We start from the raw sequence: 17531 nt of genomic DNA on the forward strand, positions 1-17531 counted from the left end.
AAAGACAAAATTGCTCTACATTACTACCTATGTTTATCTTCTGTTTCATTTTGATAAAATTTATGTTAAACAGTCTAATAAAATATTAAATCACACGTCTTTTTCTTAAAGTTCCTTAAAATAATACTCTCATCTATGTTATCAGTAAACAGTCTTAATATTGCTGTTCTCCTGAGAAAATTTTTCTCTGATTGCTGCTCATTATTTAAGGAAACTTTCAATATTAGTAAAACATTGCTCCAAATCTTTCATTTAGAGCTATTATTATACCTGTGCTGTTTTTTCTTCTGCCCACGAAGCCTGTCAAAATGCAAATTGCTTTCTCTGACCAAAAGTACAGCAGGAGCACAGCCTGGCTGCTTTTTACACAAAACCACCAACAGATTTGTTAACAGCTGTTCTTGGGGTCTGTGCACGTAATGGAAACTTCAGAACCTTGCAGGGTTCACGGTTTCTTCTGTCTGCAGCACAGGAATCGTTTAACAGTAGGTGACACTTTTGGCAATGTATAATTAAAGGGCTTGTTTTAGCAAAATTACACCCTGTGTAACACATAATAAAAGAGAAGGGGGAAGGAGAGGTTAACAGGCCTGGGTATACAATTTAGTTTGTAGCAGAGAATGAGCACAGTTGGGAGCTTGACTATTTTTGCTGTGATTCCTGAGGTCATATTAAGCAAAACAAATCACTATGTTTCTACTTTATTCAGGTGACAAGTGGATCGATAAGATAATTAATAATATCTCTTCTTCCCTATTTGGCTAATTGAGACGAGGGAAGATTATAAACGGCTCTACAACATGAAAAACCAGAAGTCATTTAATTTGAATGCCAGCATCACCTCCCCAAGGTTATTGATATTTGATTTAAAGGGGAATAAAAGATGGACAATTTAAGTGAATCTGACTTGTATTGTTCTGAATCCATATGCATTGATTCAGATTTGTGAGATGTCTTTTCAACAAGGTAGCTTTGGATCAATGGGGCTTGCATATTTGATCATATTTCTTTCAGAACCTTTCTTAAATACTCTTCATTTGTTACCACCAGGCAAAGGCAAATCTCTAGTTTAGAAAACTTGATTTTAAAATAAATTAGAAAGTAAAGAGAGAAAAGGCATGTTCCATTCCTGACATTTGTATATGCTATTACTCATTGAAAACATAACATGGTAAGTTTGTTTCATAGTCATTACCTCTACCATCATCTGTTACCCCCTCTGAACTACACCATTAATTATCTTTGCCTACTTCTGAAATGCATATACATAAAATCTTATTGTATGTAACATTTGAATATAGCGTTTTTGCTTATAATTATGTTACTGAGATTTATCAGTGTTGTCACACATAATTTCAGTTTACTTTTATTGACATGAAGCATCCTATAATATGAATATACCACACTATATTTAATATTGATGGACATTTTAGTTATTATAAATCATGATGATATAGTTTTACATGTACTTTGATGGAAACATGCAAGCATCTTATTAGGTAATACAATATATTATAGAATTGCTACTTTATAAAATATATGTATGTTTAGCTTCAGTAAATACTGCCAAATAATTGTCTAAAGGGATTGTTCCAAGTCACATTCCTGCCATCAATATATGAGAGTTCCATATCCTCACCAACACTTGGAAATATTAGTATTTTATTATATTTTAGTTATTCCAGTAAGTATACAGTGGGATTTCGTTGTTGTTGTAACATTTGTTTGCCCAGTGATGAATGAGGTTAAACATCTTTTCACATGTTTATGCATTATTTGGATGGCTTTTATTTGAAGCATCTGCCCAAGTCTGTAGCCTATCTTCTTATCAGGTTATCTTGATATTGTTGACCTGAGACATCTTTTTTAAATTTTTAATATTTGTTATATATACATATATGTGTGTGTATACACAAACATTTAACTATAATCTTTTCTTGATTTTTGCCTTTTCTAACCCTTAATGATGTCTTTTAAGATATAAAATTTTAATTAACTTTAAGTTCAATTTGTCAAATTATCCTTTTCTTTTGTTAATTTTTTGTATTATGTTACAATCAACTGACTATATATGTGTGGGTGTCCCTCTTTATATTCTATTCTATTGATGAGTTTATCTCTATCTGTACCCATACCTCACTGTTTATTCACACTGTAATTACATGAAGATGAAATACTTAGTGTTCTAAGTTCTCCTGCATCATAATTGTCTTTGTTATTCTTTTTTTTGCATTTTCATGTAAGTTAGAGAATCCATGTATTCATTTTCATAAAATAAACTACTGGAAATTTGTTTTGAATTACACTAAATCTATGTATCAGTTTTAAAACAACATTTTTAATATTAACTCTTAAAATCATATAGCTTATTCCTAATTAGTTTTTAATTTCTCCCAAAAGTGATTTATATGTTTTTTGTTTTGTTTTTAGAGCTCTTATACCACTTTATTTTTATTTCTAGGTATTTATGTCTTTATCTTTTTATAAATAGTATCATTCAATATTTTTTTCAATTGGTAGCTAGAATTTCTGATATTTTCAATTTGTGTGTATTAGTCAGGGCTCTCCAGATGGATGGAAATAATAGGATATATATATATATATATATATATCTCCTATTATAAATATTACATAGTTTGTAAAAATAAACTCATATATATATATATGTGTATATTTGGGAATTTATTAAGTAGTATTAAGTCACATGATCACAAGGTCCCACAATAGGCCATCTGCAAGCTGAGGAGCAAGGAAGCCAGTCTGAGTCCCAAAGCTGAAGAGCTTGGAGTCTGATGTTCAAGGGCAGGAAGCATCCTGCATGGGAGAAAGATGCAGGCTGGGAGGCTAAGCCAGTCTAGCCATTTCATGTTTTTCTGCTTGCTTTCTATTCACTGGCAGCTGACTAGATGGTGCCCACCCAAATTAAGGGTGGGTCTGCCTTCCCCAGCCCACTGACTCAAATGTTAATCTCCTTTGGCAACAGCCTCACAGACACACCCAGAATCAATACTTTGCATCCTTCGATCAAGTTGACACTCAGTATTAACCATCACACTGTGTTTTGCCTTCTTTCTCCTTGATACATTTTTTGTAAGGTATTACTTGATTTTATTAAGATTTTCAAAGTCTGAGCTTTAAAATTTATGGGGAGTTCTTCATTTTACGTTTTCTATTTCTTTGATTTTTATTCTTCTTTAATAGTTTCTAACTTCCACATTAATTATGTTTTGTTGATTTTGTTGATTTTTTTAGCTTCCTTTCTTTTACATTTATTCAATTCTATAAACTTTCCTAAAAGTAGTGCTTTAGTTTTATATCATATTTTTATGTATAATATTTTCATAACTATTTAGAATATTTTCTAATTTCCATTATGATTTCTTCTATAACTAAAGTATTATTAAGAATTTAATTTCTAAGCATTTGGGATGTTTTATTTGTTATTTTTGTTTTGTTTTATTTTTGTATTTATTTTGTCTTTTGTATTTTCTTTTAGTTTGTGTTTATATAGTTTTCTTGAGGTATCACTGACATACAGTAAATTGTACAAATTTAAATTATACCATCTGAAAGTTTTGACATATTTATACAAAACTGTGAACCACTGGCACAATTAAGAAAATAAACGTATCAATAATCCAAAAGTACATTGTATTAATTCATTATCCTAAATATTTGACTGTTTTTTTTTTTCTGGTCTAATTTTTTAAATAGTCATCTCCATCTGGATTCTTTTCCTTCTTCTTGACTTCATTTTATGCTCAGTGTTTTCACGTACATTTTTAGCTGAGCAAAGTTCCTCCATGAGGCATTCCACTCAAACTCATTTTTCCTTGACAGTGGGTGGGTCAGTCTCATAAATTACTTCTTTTACGCTAAAGCATCTGAACATCTGAACATTGATCTGAGATAACTGGTAGATTTTAGCATTTTGATTTATTTTCTAAAGAGAGAGTGCAAAGTTAACCATCTATGCAATATTTATATTGTAAAGGAACACTTGTTTAAAAATATATATTTTTAACATGATGGGAGAGAAATTTTCAGCTCTAAAACTACATAGGGTTTTATTAAATTTTCCAGAGATTAATGGAATGGTTTACAGGCACATTGTAAAAAATGCATTGTATGTTAATATATTTTAAAACTCCTTTTAACTTCTGCCAGTGTTTAACATGGGGCTGGATAATAGATGGGTACGTACAAGAGACTAATAAAGTGAAGGCTGCGGGAGGTGAGATGTGCAGTGTAGCAGGCCTTGTGGCTACACAGACGTGGCTCACAACTCACCCAATTTGTTTCTCAGCATGTGTCTTGATGTGTTTTATAAATTGGAATTGTTTTAAAAATCAGTCCAAGTAAAAAATATACAAACAAAAAGCAGACTTTAAAATGACTTTAAAAAAGACCCTCTCTAAGATGATTTTAAGCAAGATCCTCATTTCTAGATCACACAAATCCCCAGGAGGCTTTCAAGGACTTATTGATCTCCATTTCTTATTTATCATGCTTTGAAATGAAAAGCACAATATATATGGTATATGTGTGTGTGTGTGTGTGTGTTGATGAGAGTTTGTACAACTGTGATTCAATCACAGTATATTTTAATTTAATTTAAAATGCTCCAAACAGATTTTAAGAAGCCAAAATACAAATGTGGTCTTTTAAAATGAGTTCTAGAGAATATCAGAATAGTTCAATTCTACCTACTGTTATAGAAGGTTCAAATTAGGATTATTGGAAAAGTGTTTAGCTTAAGTGTTAGGATAAAATTACTAATAAATTATTATAATTATTGGACTACTTAGTACATCATTTTATATGTCAAAATCTGTGCTAAATATATTGCATATGAAATCTTAATTATTCCAAGTGTTCTATGACATAGTATTTTATCACTCCTATTTTTTGTATGGGAATGTTATGTTTCTGATCTGCTAATGGACTCTTTCACGATCACAAAGCATATAGATAGAGCAGTTGGAAATTTAATTCAGTTCTACATGTCCTACAGGACTTCTTGTTTCTTTTTTCTTTTTCTTTTCTTTTCTTTTCTTTTTTTTTTTTTTTGAGTGGAGTCTCACTCTGTCGCCTGGGCTGGAGTGCAGTGGTACGATCTTGGCTCACTGTAACTTCTGCCTCCTGGGTTCAAGCAATTCTCCTGCCTCAGCCTCCCAAGTAGCTGGGATTACAGGCACCCGCCACTGCATCCAGCTAATTTTTTGTGTTTTTAGTAGAGACCATGTTGGCCAGGCTGGTATCGAACTCCTGACCTCGTGATTTGCCCACCTCAGCCTCCCAAAGTGCTAGGATTACAGGCATGATCCACCACGCCCGGCCCCCACAGGATCTTTTAACTCTGCTAAGCTTTTTATTTTTTATTTTTTTTAACAAGGACAGTATATTTTTCTCACAGTTTAAATGGTTATTTTATAATTATATAGTTTATAACTATAATTTCCATCTTGTTCTTTTTAGAATCCTTGGTTTATAGACCATAGTAATATAGGTTTCCAAATATAGAACCTAAAGTTGTGCTCAAATCATAGGAACATCTGTGCCTAAAAGGCTGCATATTATTAGATCAAACCCTCTGGAACACATTTTTTGTTAGATTTTATGGGGTTAGCCATGAAGATTTGATCCTCTATCTGGATTTCATGTTAAAGGCTTAGCACTAAGTTTTTCTTGCCAAAGAGCTGCTTTTCTTTCTGTTTAAATTGTAGGCTTTTGTTTTTTTCTTCAGATGAATATGCAGGTTGACATCTCTTTAGAAATACAACATATCTAAGTGATATGTCATGGAACTTCTCTTTATTTATTATTCTTGTCGTTCTTTTTCTTTTCCTCTTCCATTTGGCTGCCCATGATCCAAATGCAATTCTTTTTCCACTACTAAAGCATATCCATACTTTAAATCACCTAATGTATTGCTTTCAATCTAATCAATATTTGCAAGTCCTCAGTATTGGTACTTGGATTGTTAATTCAGATCACCCCCTGCCAATAAACTAATGAAAGCATTTTGGCCACTCTTTCTGCTCTGTCAGAGAGCATATTACAAAGACTGACCTTGTGTGGTGATTTCTAGAAACTGTAACAGGGTAACAGGGAAATGGAGGCCTTCAGATAATATGTTTTACTCAAATAAATATGAAAGGGTTTAATTGATTTAATAGACTGTACTTACTAGCATTTAAAATTATTTGATATAGTAGAGCTTTAAGATACAGTTTTTCCACAGGAAATTAATTGCTTTACATGGTTACTCTCAATTATTTCTATGATGCAACCTGTATCTTCCATAGGTATAATTTTTCCTAGCTCACAATTCCATGCCTCTCCCTTTAAATAAAAGTTTTGGAATACAATGGGTTGGAGAAAGATATAAGTGCTTGTGAGGTATAACTGAATCACTGGTCATAACTTCTTTCTGGATTTTCGTTGATTGTTCCCTTTAGGGAAGCAGATTCTGAAACTGGAATTGGAAACCAGAAAGTTGATTAGAGTGTGTTCTGGGGTGAGGGTGGCAAGGCGGAAATGCCCATGTGAGAAAGGGGAGAGGGAGGGACCAGGTAGTAGCAACAGAGGTTTCCCTCACTTACTCGGAGTTCCTGAGCTGCAGCACCCATCAGATTTGTCATTTTTGAACCAAGGGAGCCTAGGCCTTTTGAAACCTTCATATAAACAGTCTTAGGATTCAGGCTGTCCTGGGGATGGGGAAGGCATGTCACCTTGGATAAGACAGCTTTCTTTGGCTGCAGAAATTTTCTGAATAAAGGAGAATCTGAACAGCCCAGTATCTACCACAATTTTAAAGGGCATATTTGAAAGCAATAAACCTAAATATATTTATATATTTTGTATTCTGAGTGGGATTTTTCTTACTTTTGGAAGTCAAACTTCTCTCACAGCTTTCTCTAAATTTTAGTATTCATTACTTACTCTCAACACACATGAAAGGGGTCTTGTATTAGTCCGCTTTCACGCTACTGATAAAGGTATACCAGAGATGGGGCAATTTACAAAAGGAAGAGGTTTATTGGACTTACAGTTTCACGTGGCTGGGGAGGCCTCACAATCACAGCAGACGGTGAAAGGCAAGGAAGAGCAAGTCACAACTTATGTGGATATCGGCAGGCAAAAGGGAGAGCTCGTGCAGAAAAACTCCTGTTTTTAACACCATCAGATCTCATGAGACTCATTCACTATCATGAGAACAGCCTAGGAAAGACCTGCTCCCATAATTCAGTCACCTCCCCCTGGGTTCCTCCCTTGACACATGGGAATTGTGGGAGTTATAACTCAAGATGAGATTTGGGTAGGGACACAGCCAAACCATATGAGGTTTTTTATTTCTAATACACATTTATATGTTTTTAATCAAATGAGTGACTAGACAAATGCAAAGGAAATGGAGTGCTGTATAAATATAAAATCTATTTATTTAAAACTAAGCTAAAAAGAAGTCCAATATTAGACTTAACAAACTTAAATAGTGCTAACTTAATAAACTTTTTAACATAACCAGAAATAATAAAATGATAAACATAAATATTCTGAACATTTTGGTGAGCTGTCTCCCAAGGCCTTCTTGATCTTTTTACTCATATCTAGATGAAAAGGAATATATTGGTGTACTTTTAGCAACAGGAATTATGTTCAATTATATTATCTAAAATAGGCATTTACTTTTTTAACTGTTAAACTCACCTGAAATTTTGATTAAGAATTTAGGCAAAAATATATTACCATACCACAAATGAATTTTTTAAAAGCATGTGTTCATTTTCCCCCATCTGGAACAAGTCTAGATCCATGATTTTGAATTCCCTGATGTATTCAGAAAGAACTTGAAATGAATACTATTCACAGCAGTGATTACTTTCAGAAAATATTCAGAGGTAGCTTTCAGTAACTGCTAGCATTTTTTTTTTGAATGCTATGTTTCAGCAAACTGTGCTGTGTACTTAGTGTATCTTATCTCATTTAGTTTTCACTATAGGACACAAAGGAATGCTATTAAACCTGTTTTCCAGATGAGAAATCTGAGACTCAGAGATTTTAATGAAGCTGCCCAAAGCTAGAAGGACACTAAGTAGAAAAATCAAGGAATAAATCATTATTTGGACCCAACATGCAGGTTCTTTCTACTAACACCATGCTACAGGGCTCACCAAAATTGGTACTCATTTGGAATTTGAGTATTAAGCAACATGACAAAGATACATAATCAAAGTTCTTGAAACAAAGCACTCAGAGACTGTTTATACCTGTTTCTAGAGAAAGTGATAGAAATAAACATAGATCTAGAAATAATTGCTTCAAAATACATTATGTAGTCTGGTATAACAACTATTATACACTTCCACAAATAAAGGACAGTAATGTGGTTTCTTTCCAAAATATCCTAAATAACTGTGATTAATAAGGATTGAAACAAATATATATCTTTAAAGAGTAAGACTTAAATAATTTACATGATAAATACATTAGATAATTTAGTGTGAAGAGTAACTTCTAATGGTTTCAGCAATATATATATTTTATTGGCTGTCTCTCAGGACCCATTTCTTCAGATGGTTCTGTGATATTATATCAGACATAAATATCCACTTCAGAGAACAAGTACACTAAAGCTATATCTCTAAGATGACATATCATCATTATTTAGCATTGCATAACTAAGTGCACACAGACAAACAAAAGCTAAACAACAAAGTTCGGAAGTTTGACTGCATGTAACTTAGGAAACTCAATATATAGGTAATCCAGTATAAATCGAATTATTCTTCTTGGGTAGATGTAAACATCCCCAATTATTCTTCATTGCAACTGTATCAGTCTGCCAGGGCTGCCATATAAAAATCACAGCTGGAGTGGCTTGAACAACAGAAATTTATTTCTTCACAGCTCTGGAGGCTGGAGTTTCCAGATCAAGGTGCTGACAGGTTTGTTTTCTCTGAGGCTTCTCTCTTTGGCTTGCAGATGGCTGCCTTCTCACTGTGTCCTCACATGGCCTTTTCTTTGTGCTCGTGCATCTGTGATGTCTCTTCCTTTTCTTGCAAGCACATCCCTCAGTGCTATTGAATTACGGCTCCATCCTTATGACCTCACTTAACCTGGCCCTTTCTTCAAGGACAGTCACACTGGGGGTTAGGGCTTCCGCATATGAATTTGGAGAGAGATACAATTCAGTTCCTATCACCAACTCACCCAGCAACCTAAGCACTATACACTAAAACAACCTACAGATTATGTCAAGCTGAGACTTGAGAGGCATGAGGACAGGGCTGATAGGTATTTTCAGGGCAGAAGAGGAAACCAAATCACAAGTTCAGCAACATAGAAGCGGTCAGTAGCTTCTTAAGATAAAAGAGGCAGGAAAGTGGGCAACATAAAGAGGCAAAAGGTGGATACACAGGCTAACTTTATACAACTGGCCAAGCAAAGAGCAGGTCTCAGATGTAGCCAAAATAGTGGTCAGTGGTAGAGATCATAATATGGATACCATGCTACTGGTACAGATCATAATATGGATGCCATGCTACTGGTACACAGAGAAAAATTCTGGTTAAAAAAAAAAAGTCAGTAAAGAACCTAGGTGAAGGTGTAGGTTAAGTAAAGTCAGGATGCAGGCATATGGCATTAGAATCAACTCGCTACTGATTCCGTGACTCTGAGAGAAGTGGTTCTCCTGAGTTTTTTCCTGTCCAAAATCAGCTTTTCTGAAGTGCTACCCAAATGGAGAAGATTAAGCTCATTTAGCTGAGGGAGTGAGATGGGAGAATAAAAAGCAAATGGTTACAGTAACTGTCTCTGTACCTTGAGGGTTATCTTATGCGATGGCGTGAGGGTGGAAAGAAGGATATCTAAAATGAGGTACAAAAAGAAACAAATGAACTTGTATAATATTATTCAAAACAATAAACAGGGTTAAATGTTAATGCCTGCACACAGTCAGATTCCTTTATGCTTTTCTGGTAATTTCTTTAAACTATTTCTGAATTATTTCCTATTTTTCCAAGTTCTGAAAAGAACATTTGTCAAATTCACATTTTAAAAAATGCACTGAAAGCATGTACTAGCACTTCTCAATGATACATGGTCATAAACTGGGAAAGTGTGTATGTTTGATATTTCCCCCACTATTCTAATTGCTTTTCACATAAGATCATTGCAAAAGATATGTTAGCTAATAGAAATAAACACACTGGAAAAAAAATGAGAAGTTCTTATGAGCAAATACCTCATTATTTCGGAAGCATAGATGTTATCAGTTTAGGTAACTTCATTAAGAGTCTTTTTGTTGGCACAAATATGTTTTGGTTTCAGGATGTGGCTGATGTTATGTTACATATTTCTCAAAACCAAAATATATGCAAGTCTTATTTTACAAGAAAATATTTGGGTTAAATCTCTGTAAACCCTATGCCTACTGGACATGCACAGAGATTAAGGAAAATATCATTCATTAAGTATCCTCAGGGAACAAAGCTATCCCAGTTAATTTTGCATCTGTTTGTTATTTTTAGCCTGCAATTTGTTTATTGAATTATTTTTCAGCATTTGAAAAGTAAAAAAGTTTAATTTTTATATTAAAATTGACTGATCACAATTGATAAATCACAATACCTCTTCAAATAATCACCAATAATACAATATAGTGTGAGACAAAAAAGATAATATTGAAAAAGATATTAAAAAAGATAATATTGAAATACATTATGGTGATACTTTATTATTTTTATAGTCTTATTAAAATTTCTTTTTTTTTTTTAGGTTTCTTAGGCTTCTATATATTACCTTATTTTCAGAAAATATGCAACCCTGATTATTTCAATTGCTTAATGTACACCCAATTTGGGAGTTTAAAAAACTATAAACAGATCATAATATCTTACTTTAATTATATTCTTATTTCATTCCAGTTTGTTGACTCCCAGACATCTTAGGTTTATTTCTTAGTCATCTGAGGACTTTCCTGCCTTAAGTGGTCATACATAATTTTTTGATTTCATATTGAAAAGATTTATAACATTGCTTCACAAATCTATTCAACATTTAAAATTATTTTCAAGTGCTTTGATCCTTTTTGTATTTTTTCTGATGTGGGTTAATTTATAAATTTGACTTAAACAAAAATAAATTGGTAGAATTTAATTATAAGCCACAATCTTCTTCTGCTACTCCAGCCCTAAACTTAAATTTTGCCACATTTTTCTGGTTCTTAAATGATAGCCATCAGCCATCTTTATGAAATCTGATTTTACTAGATGTTTTCTTTATTGCTTTCTTTTCTTTTACCCTTATTACATTGGAAATATTCACTTTTAGAACAACTTATAATAATGGAATTCCATATATTCCTTCCATTTTTAATAAGAGAAAGAATTCAGAGTAGAAATGTTTTTTATAGTATTAAAAGGAAAACTTAAGTTAAATTTATGATCTGAGAGAGACCAAGGTAAATACCCCTTTCATTAATTAAGACGGCTCATAAGGTTAAGGAAACAAAGTTTCCTACAGGTTGATGATTCAGGACCTGGCTAACATGAAAAATATTTAAATTCCAGAAAAACCACACTTTCGTTAAACTCCATAACAGAAGAAATTATCAGATAAATTACCAGAACTCTGATTTACAACCCAAGTATTACAACCCTGATTGGACAGAGGACTGGCTTTACATTCTTTTCTAATGAGCTACTATAGACTTTAAGCCAGTTTCAGCCAGCTTACAGAGGCTGTGCACAAACTTTGTGTCCTATAGTTAACCTTTTGACTAAAAATGCTAAATTCCACCACATTTTAATGCTAAAACCCGTTCTCAAAGTGAACATGGGATGTATGTTACATATATTACCCATTGTGCACATGCCCAGCTCCCCTTGTGAATACATATGGTTTTCCCCCCAAACCTGATGAATATGTACAACTTATTGTATAATATGGACCCTGTGAGGCATAAAACACAACCCATCTTCCCCTCTTTGAAGAGAACCTCTTTGGCACAACTTTGACTGGAGACTTCCCAGCTTGCAAACTGATACCACTAATAAAGTTCTCCTTTCTACTATCTAGCCATTCTGGTTGTCTTTTGGGAGACAAATTTAATGGAGTTTAATTGAGCAAAGAACAATTCGTGAATGGTACAGCCCCCTCCTCAACCAGAATAGGTTCAGAGCAACTCTGTCACTGCTGCATGGTCAGAGAGGGTTTATGGACAGAAAAAGGAAAGTGAGGTTCAGAAAACTGAAGTGACCTACAGAAACAGCTGGATTGGTTATAGCTCAGTGTTTAACTTCTTTGATCACAGTTTGAACAGTTGGCCGCCTGTGACTGCCTAAGGCTTGGTGATTGGTACAAGAGTAGGTTACAGTCTGTTTACACATCAAGTTAGATTACAGTTCACTATGCACAGAGAAACCTTTAGGCTGAACTTAAAATATGTAAGGAAGCAAAGTTAGGCTAAAATTAATTTAATAATAGAAACAGGACATAGGCATGGGCAAACACTTCATGACTAAAACACCAAAAGGTATGGCAACAAAAGACAAAATAGACAAGTGGGATCTAATTAAACTAAAGAGCTTCTGCACAGCAAAAGAAACTACCATCAGAGTGAACAGGCAACCTACAGAATGGGAGAAAATTTTTGCAATCTATCCATCTGACAAAGGGCTAATATCCAGAGTCTACAAAGAACTTAAACAAATTTACAAGAGAAAAAAACCAACCCCATCAAAAAGAGGGCAAAGGATATGAACAGACACTTCTCAAAAGAAGACATTTATGCAGCCAACAGACATATGAAAAAATGCTCATCATCACTGATCATCAGAGAAATGCAAATCAAACCCACAATGAGATACCATCTCACGCCAGTTAGAATGGCGATCATTAAAAAGTCAGGAAACAACAGATGCTGGAGAGGATGTGGAGAAATAGGAACACTTTTACACTGTTGGTGGGAGTGTAAATTAGTTCAACTATTGTGGAAGACAGCGTGGGGATTCCTCAAGGATCTAGAACTAGAAATACCATTTGACCTAGCCATCCTATTACTGGGTATATACCCAAAGGATTATAAATCATGGTACTATAGAGTCACATGCACACGTATGTTTATTGCAGCACTATTCACAATAGCAAGGACTTGGAACCAACCCAAATGTCCAACAATAATAGGCTGGATAAAGAAAATGTGGCACATATACACCATGGAATACTATGCAGCCATAAAAAAGGATGAGTTAATGTCCTTTGCAGGGACATGGATGAAGCCTGAAACCATCATTCTCAGCAAAATATCATGAGGACACAAAACTAAACACCACCTGTTCTCACTCATAAGTGGGAGCTGAACAATGAGAACACATGGACACAGGGAGGGGAACATCACACACTCGGGCCTACTGGGGGTGGGGGTCTGGGGGAGGTATAGTGTTATAAGAAATACTAATGTAAATGATGAGTTAATGGGTGCACCAAACCAACATGGCACATGTATACCTATGTAACAAACCTACACATTGTGTACATGTACCCTAGAACTTAAAGTATTCAAAAAAAAAGAAATAGGAATTCTACTTACTGAACATTGAGAGTCACAATTCAGTTAAATATTGCCAGTGAAGTTACTCGAAGACCTTTGAATTTTACTACCTCAGACATATTGTTTTACTAAACGGTCTTCAGAAATTACTTCCAAAAGAGTTTTTGTTTTTAAATACCCAAAAGAAAAATGTTGAATTAAAAAACCTTAAAGAAGATAAATTAATCTTGTTTTATAAAAGTTCTTTACCCTCTTTATATTCATGCTCAGAAACCTATATCATTCAAATTCTTTCTTATACACTTCTAATCTATTATAGCCCTGGCTAGGTACACACATACACACACACACACACACACACACACACACACACACACACACACACACACACATGCCTGTATGCATATGCATATCTTTCAAAGCATTTTATGTTGGCTATAAATTCTATAATAATTTCTACTGACTGCTATGTATGAGTGACAAACTAATGTTCAGTTTTAATGTATCCCTCAATTCCTTCCATAAAAATATATATCTTTTATAGCAAATGCATAAAAACCAAAACATGTACATCTTTTCACTAAAAAAATACTATTAATAGAAAGTTCAAAATACATGAAAGAACACATCATAATTATGAATTACAAGAGTAAGTTTACAAGAATGTCAATTCTCCAAAAATTTATAAACGTATATATGTGTATATATTAATAATTGTATATAGGCCAGGAGCAGTGGCTCACACCTGTAATCCCAGCACTTTGGGAGGCTGAGACCAGTGGATCACTTGAGGTCAGGAGTTTGAGACCACCCTGGCCAACATGGCGAAAACCCATATCTAATAAAAATACAAAAATTATCCAGGTATGGTGGCACACCCCTGTAATCCAAGCTACTTGGAAGGCTTCAGAATTGCTTGAGAAGGCAGTGCTTGCAGCGTGCTGAGATGGCACCACTGCACTCCAGCCTGTGTGACAGAATGAGACTCTAGCTCAAAATAATAATAATAATAATAGTAATATTAATAATAAATTGTATACAGTTATTCAAATAATAGTTTTTTCCTGAAATTGACAAGGTGATTCTAAAATTTGTACAGAAATGCACAAAACCAAGAATAGCCAAAGCAATCTTGAAAAAGAAAAACATAAAAGCTACTGGATAATTAAAATGGTATAGTATCAGTCCTATTATAGACAGAATACCTCAAAGAACAGAATAGGGAATCCAGAAAATGACCCACACATGTAGTTACCTGATTTAAGATAAAGTGACAGTATATATTTGACATAGTAAAGAGACTCCTTTCAGTAAAATGTGCTGGATTATTTGGATTAACTGCATCTGTGAATCTGCAGAGGCATGAGAGGAACAGGGCACCTACATGCTGTGCACTGTTTTCTGTGACAGCAGAAGAGCTCATTTCAGTGATGCTGGAGATGAAGGGGAAGAGGTCTTTGGGGTGGAACGACAATGAGTCTTGCACATTGCTTTAAGGTTAACAAAGCTTTTTGTGTTCCTTAATATATTAGAGTTCATAACAATTTTATTTCTGATGTGAAAGAATTTATTGTCAGTAAGATGCCTGGCCTTATTAATTCTTGTCAAGGTAATCATAAGACTGATGGTAAATCTCAAGTGGTCCCTTTTATTTAATTTTCTCTATTTTGGAAAGAAAGATATGCAAAAATCATAGCTGCTTTCTATGGGAAAATCATGGGACTGTCATAAGGCCTCATGTTCTCTTCTTCTCCAAGGATCTGACCACATCTCTGACATCAATACTGAGTGTTGTTCTCAGTTTCCATATATTCAGGAAACATTTTATATGATCCACATGTAACATCTGGAACTCTTGAGACTTTTTCCTCTTCAATTTCAACATATTATTATAAAATTTAAATCTCCTCCTAACACTGAAATTAGGACATTAAGGAACAAATGTCATCTGAAAAACATTAATGGATCAGATTCATAGGTTTGAAATGGATCTACTTTCAATACAAATGGGGATACAAAACTATATAAAGTAATAAAATTCTTTACTTAGAATGCCAAGTAGTCGATAATTTGTACTAAATATAGATTTCATGATGACTAGTAAGGAACATAATCGCTGGAAATGGTAGAATTTAAAAAGCCTCATAATACCAAGTATTAACAAGGATGTGAAGTAACTGGAATTCTCTGATGGAGAATGTTCTTGGTGGGAGCAAAATATGGTAGGGTTATTTAGAAAAAAATCACATGAACTGTGTCTATGAAAACTGAGTATACACATCCCCTATGTCCCAACACTTCTAGGTATGTACACAATAGAATGTATACTTTTATTGCCCAAAAGATATTACCAAAATGACCACTTCAGCATTATTTGTAATGGCCAAAAACTATAACCACCTAAACATTTATCAGTAGGTGAATGAATAAAGAAAATTTTACAGATTTATACAATGAAATAATTGTAGAATTTAATTTAAGTAGGGTAGAAAATATGCAAAACTAATATATGATTTTAGAAGATAGTGGTTCCACTTGTATTGTAAGCAGTGGCCAAAAACAAGAGTGCATGAAGGAGCCCTCTGGATTTCTAGTAATAGTGTCTCTTGAGCAGGGTGTTAATTATACAGGTATATTCTGTTTATGAAAATTCACCAGACTGCACAGTTAAACTAGACACATCTTTGTGCATATGTATATATGTATATATGCAAACCTCAATTAAAATAAAAATCAAAAATATTATTTTATACACATTAGTTTATTTCCTATAAAATGTCTGAGACCAAAGTTTGGTTTTAGAAGAGTACCAGTTACACCTATATTTTTTAAAATCTCATTTTCTCTTATTTATTTCAAATGACAAAAATTATATACATTTATGATATACAACATGTTTGGATATATGTATACTTTGTAGAATGGTTAAATCAAGCAAATTAACATATGCATGACTTTCCATACTTATTTTATTTGTAGTGAAAACATTCAAAATCTACTTTCTTAGCAATTTTCAAGTATACAATAAATTGTTATTAACTATAGCCTCCATGTTGCAAATGGATCACACCCAATTTTTTTTTTCAAAGTAAATGCAGCACAGAATTAATTGAGAAGTTTCAGTTTAGTCTGGGTTTTTATTCCTACTTCATTAATGTCATAAAAATTAAATTGCAGTTGGGTGCGGTGGCTCATGCCTGTAATCCCAGCACTTTGGGAGGCCGAGGCAGGTGGATCACGAGGTCAGGAGATGGAGACCATCCTGGCTAACACAGTGAAACCCTGTCTCTACTAAAAATACAAAAAATTAGCCAGGTGTGGTGGTGGGCGCCTGTAGTCCCAGCTACTAGGGAGGCTGAGGCAGGAGAATGGCATGAACCCAGGAGGAGGAGTTTGCAGTGAGCTGAGATTCCAGCCTGGGTGACAGTGTGAGACTCCGTCTCAAAAAAAAAAAAAAAAATTTAAATTGCATATATTTTCTATATATAAAAAATGTAGCAAGGGACCAGACTTCTCACAAATTTTTATGTTGAAAGTCAAAACTGCTGTATCAGCCATTTCAAAATTCACTAACATTTTTACACTAATAAAGAATGCAATTTCAAGTGTATCAAGCTATCAAGATAAACCTAGAGGGAGGAAGAGGAATGCTTACATGTTTCTACCATCTTGCTTTTTAACTTTAGGTTTCTGTTCTTCTTCCTGCTTTTTAAGATGAGGAAACTAAAGCAGGTTGACTTACTAAGTTCAATTTGTTAGTAAATGGTTAAACTAGGACTTGAACATAGTTTCCTCGTATATCACATGGACAGCATAGCTCTTCTCCCTCATAATCACAAGTTCTTAACATAACACCTAGATACCTTTTTCTTTAAATAAATAATTTGAGTACATCAAAATGAAGCACAATTAATATTTGATAATATCATGTATTACATACTCCAAGCTCAGGCTGTTTGTAATATCAGCAACA

General features: G+C 33.9%; 1 long non-coding RNA gene across 1 annotated transcript; it reads left to right on the plus strand.

Moving 5' to 3' along the window:
* Window positions 1–358: 358 nt before the first annotated feature.
* On the plus strand, window positions 359–896 carry LOC134808085 (uncharacterized). Its single transcript, XR_010150283.1, has 2 exons — window positions 359–485; window positions 710–896. It is a non-coding gene; the product is annotated as an uncharacterized LOC134808085 (long non-coding RNA).
* Window positions 897–17531: the final 16635 nt, after the last annotated feature.

Source organism: Pan troglodytes, chromosome 13, assembly GCF_028858775.2.
Source record: "Pan troglodytes isolate AG18354 chromosome 13, NHGRI_mPanTro3-v2.0_pri, whole genome shotgun sequence".
Taxonomy (NCBI): Eukaryota; Metazoa; Chordata; class Mammalia; order Primates; family Hominidae; genus Pan; species Pan troglodytes.